Consider the following 5,417-nt stretch of genomic DNA (forward strand, 5'->3'; position numbering starts at 1 on the left):
TCTGAAAAATTGATTATTCTCCCGCTAATAATTTTTAAGCAAACCTATAACTCATATTTTCACCTGTCGAACGCGTCAAGTGTGTCAGAAGCAATATTTATACAGATGGCAATATGCAAACAATCTTGAGTAATTGAGGTGTAAACTCGGTGTTAAATGTTTTATAATCAGTCAATAGTTAATTATTCATATATGTACTTAATAACAATACCTACTATGTTTATGAATACATAAGTTACTGTGTAAATGACTTAACAAAGGTAGTCACTTAAGGCATTAATAAGAATGGTTAATATACATAATATGTGTTTGCAAGTTTGTTGAAGTTAAAACTTACGGGCATGTAGAGTCATATTAATATGACGGGATTCTAAAATCAGTTTGATTATGATTAATCAAACAATAATTAAAACAAAATTAATTGAAAATATGTATCTACTCACACACATGTATAGTAAGCGTGTGTGGTAAAAATTTTATAATAATTTTGATGTTAAAATATGTTAGTCAAAATCTCTGGGGCCATTATATCAAATAAAAATTTAAGAACTTCATAATATCTTTATTTCCATACATTTCGACATATTTTTCTGTGTCATCTTCAGTGAAATGTAAACTGGAATGTTCCTAATTAACTAAATACAATTTACACTTCCAGATTACTTCTTGTCAATTTAAATTAAAATTTTTAGAATAGGTTAACTTTTAGATCATTACAAAATAATAATCAATTAAATTGTAGATAATATCAATTTTATATTATCTACTGTATAAGTTGGTAGATTTTAATTTTATATCTGAAAATTAATGAATTAACAAATACAAAGCTAAATTCGTGATATACATATATACAAATATGGCAATTCTATATTATATTATTATTATCATATAATATTAATAGGTATTATATAAGTAATTTATATATTTTTTTAGTTGTCTTTATGCATTATAGTTATCCAATAAACTATTTTTTAAATAATTAAAACATTGAGAATCAAAAACTTGTTTGTTGCTTTGCTCTATATTTGTGCCAAAATTGAGTCTGAAATTTTTTTGTAAAAAAATCTATATAAATATATTGATTTTTCCTATAAAACACTTTCTAGTAATATAATTTATTCTAAATTTCACCATAAAATTAATTTAGATACATTTGATAAGCTAAATTCAATTTCATTTCATATCATTATGATATATTTCAGAATTATTTGAATGCTTTCCTTTCATTGTTACATTATCAATTTTAAAATTTTACTTATATTGTAAATTTCTTTTAGCTCAATGATAACACATTTAGTCTCAAAACGTACAAGTTTAAAATAAATATTTCTTCATTCGACGCATAGGATGTTTTATTCTCAATTTGTTTCTACGTCAAACAAAAAATCCTCAAGATATCACTCCTAGGCCTTTAAAAAAATTTTTCTACAATTTACGATTTAATTGTCTTTTCTGGATTATACTCAAGAACTTCGTTCCGCAAATTTTTACATTGGGAAATCAAATTCTATTTTCTTAAAAGTTTAGGAACACTCATCAGTGCAAGTTCTTCAAACACAGACATTACAATGAAATTTATTAAATAATAATGCAAGTATTAATTAAACCCGGCTTCAATTCTCGACACGGACAATGAGTAGTATCAATATATATTTTCTCTTAAAAATATATAGTGCCTTAAATAGCTGTTCTGTGAAAATATCCCTTACCGGCATAAAAGTAAATTATATATCAGCCGTATTAAATAAATTATAATGATCCAAACGCGTATGGATCAACCGTTGGGAAACCATATGAAAATAGGAAGGAGAAGTTTCAGCCCAACAGCTCATAGAACATAAGATTCTGATTGCTGTTAAAAATGAGTATGCAAAAGTTCGCTCCTGTCGTGTATTCTGCAGCAATCCCACTAGATCCCAACATACCATCATAAAGAAAAAAAAGAAAGTTTAACAAAGAACATCGTGTGATGCAGAGCATTCGATGTCAATAGCATTTCCATAACGTGACCAATGTTTTTCCCATATGTTTTACTCGGCGCGATGATTCACGGCCGACGCGACGCTTGCGACTTACGACACCGTTGACGGAGGCTCATTTCTTGCGTTGTCGTAGGTCTGTTTTGTTGACATATCTCATTCACGCCAGTTTCTGCTTGTGTGCCATTACGTCCGCTTATGTAACATCGCCAAGTACAAGCACATGTTTACTTTAGTACGAAAGATTTATTAGCACTTGTTTAGCACAAACACCTGGATTGATATTGTACACGAACGAGATGTTTTGTCAGCTGGAAGTTACTGGTAACAGTAACACATTTCTGCTGCACTGATTGATATATGAGGATACTGGACTGATTTGGATCAGACTAATGTATTTTTTAATGGTCTTTAAGATTGTGGTTTTGCAGTTCTAATCTTCCTCTAATTCAGCTAGTTTCTTCCTCTAATTCAGTGGAACTTTTTACATCATACTAAGTTCTTCCATACTTCTTTCATATTTACATACTTTTATATCATTAAAATATAATTTTAAACATCAAAAGATGCAGCAAACACCGTTAAATGAGTAACTTGATATCATTTTTTGGTTAATGTAAGTATCTACGTGGAATATCAGACAGCTAATTCTAAGATTAATTGCGATTCAGTATTTACAATTAATGATTAGTTTATTTTTATCATTCCAAACCAAACCGGACTGTTTTTTAAAGCTGGCTTTGGGTTCATTTACTCCAAGCCAAAACTATCCGAAACTGACGAATACTAAGTGATCCAAGCAGTTGATTAGTTTACGCCAGTTTGGGCTCAGAGGAAACAGACCCTTTGTTGAATTTGTATTTATACAGATATCATATAAAGGTACTTCATGCTTTATTAAAGTACATAACTTAACAGCAAAAAGAAAAATATGCTTTTTGCCAGTATTCCTTGTTACTATTTGTTTCATATTTAGACAACTTATATATTGTGCCTTGTTATTTTTCATAACGATTACAAAAAAAATCTATTAATGATAAACGAATCCACTGGTTCTACCCTGTAAGTTATAACGGGGACAATGGGAAATGTCTCATTCTTCACAGCAAAAAGAAAAATATGCTTTTTGCCAGTATTCTTTGTTACTATTTGTTTCATCTTTAGACAACTTACATATTGCACCTTGTTAGTTTCTATAACGATTACAAAAATAATCTTTTAATAAACGAATCCACTGGTTCTACCATGTAAGTTATAATGGGGACAATGGGACATGTCTCATTCTTTGTTGCTTCTCACTAATGATTTATAGAAAACTATGTATAAATATATTAGCCATAAATCAAATGATTAAGCTTCTGCATTCTTATGCAAATACATATATTTATAATTTTTATACCAACTTATTTTCTCCGATTGTAATTTCCAGTCCTTCTCTCGCCATCATTTTGGATTTATTTTTGAGCTATCAGCAAGTTTTTCATTGGGTAATATTAGATGATACGTCGAATCATTTTATATTATCTTGATTTAAGTATCATCTTCCAGGGCTCGCCCGTGCGTAAGCGGTTAAGAGCTCGATACCCACTTCGAGCAGCCTGTTGTCAGGCAACATTGACAATGATTTTCACTTGGAAATATAAATAGCAATATGTTTCCAAGTGAAAATAGCCCTCACCCGGCATTGTTGCACCATACTTGCCCTATTACAGAGATTGTAATAAAAATTTATCATACAGAGATGTGACAACTGTTTGGGTTGCCATCCGCAATAAAACAAACGTAGTTTGTAAGAAATTAATCACAACAGCTCATAGAACCCATAAGTTCTGATCGCTGTTCAAATAAAATTATAAAAAAAAGTATCATCTTCCATTCATAATTCTTCTTATTTTGAAATCAATTTCCAATTTGAATTCATGAACGTTTGGATACAGACAATGTCTTGACTTGCATGTGAGAATGTTTTTTATTCTTTCTAAATTATTGCGTTATAGCATATTTAGTCCAGCACAATAATTTCAATTGTAAATTGTCAATAATATTGTATTTTTATACTTACTTTGCAATTCTCTACACAAAGCAACACCGCTGCGTGGTAGAAAAATAGTATGTGGGCTCATACTTACATGACACTTTACTCATCCCATATCATCCATAAAATAACGTCTGTCATCCTTAAACCTTGTTGATAACATCACAAATGTTTGCAAATAGGCAATTTTGACCCCATTGTAGTATCCTACGCGTCAATAATTTACAGCATTGTAGTACTAGAAAGGGTCATACAGTTTCTTCAAAATTTATTTCCTGTCAATAATTACCAATTTTATTGGCATTGTACGATAGTCAATGAAATGCATTTTATCGATATCATGTCTTTAAACCATATGCATGTCGGATGGACATAACAGGCCCGATAAAGACTGCCTCATCCGTGTTTTGCATTATAAAGAAGCCTGGGATAGTCGACCAGTCCCAGTCGGAACGGCCTTTAAGATTTTATAGAGGAGAACGTGATTTCGAATGATAAAAATGAACGAATCATTAATTGTAAATACTGCATCGAAATGAATCATACAACTAGCAATCTGATATTCCACGTCGATTCTTACATTGATCGAAAAATAATATCAAGTTGCTCATTTAAGGCTGTTCTTTGAAATCTGCCAATGAAAATTGTTTCAGTTTTCTCTTATTTTACCGCATTTTTTAAATGAATCATTTTTTAAATCTAGGCCAAAACGAACTACAAAAATTTTAACAAGCTGAACAAATTACAATTTAAAAAAATAAGAGAAACTTTATTTTTTTTATATTTTTTATATGTAATGTTTAATATAATTGAATATAATAGATAACAATAAAGTTAATATAATAAAAACTGAATGTCTTTCCCAATTACTAATAGTTTCTTCCCACTATCCACTCTGCCCCAAAAATTGTTTCTTTTCATTCATAAGTAGTAAATTGCATTCATCTTATTTCTTTATTTTTAAACATAGAACCTACTTTCTTATTTTACCTTCTTCATTTTCAAACATATAAATTATAATTGATAAATAATATTTTGATTTTTGAAATACATATTTATATATATATATATACACTAAATATAGTGTTTCTGTATATATATGTCTGCAAATATGAGAATGGTAGGCAAAAATTAAGTTTTACACTTACTTCCACTAAATAGGTCTAAAAATAGGCGGTAAAGAATAGTTCGATAAGGCTTTAATTTTTAATTCTGCCATTTTTTTATTATATAGGTAAAGGCTATAAAGTTTGAGAGAACTTCAAAAAGTAAAAAATTAGCTATAAACAAGAAAAAGCAGAAGAGTAAATAAGTATGACCCATCTTCGAGCATAATACCAACATAAAAATAAAATTTCTAAATTATTGTATAAATAATAGCGATATACTGTGAATAAAAGTTT

Source organism: Ctenocephalides felis, unplaced genomic scaffold (genome assembly GCF_003426905.1).
Source record: "Ctenocephalides felis isolate EL2017-DRISC unplaced genomic scaffold, ASM342690v1 CF-g0.4_SCAFFOLD_01492, whole genome shotgun sequence".
NCBI classification, from domain to species: domain Eukaryota; kingdom Metazoa; phylum Arthropoda; class Insecta; order Siphonaptera; family Pulicidae; genus Ctenocephalides; species Ctenocephalides felis.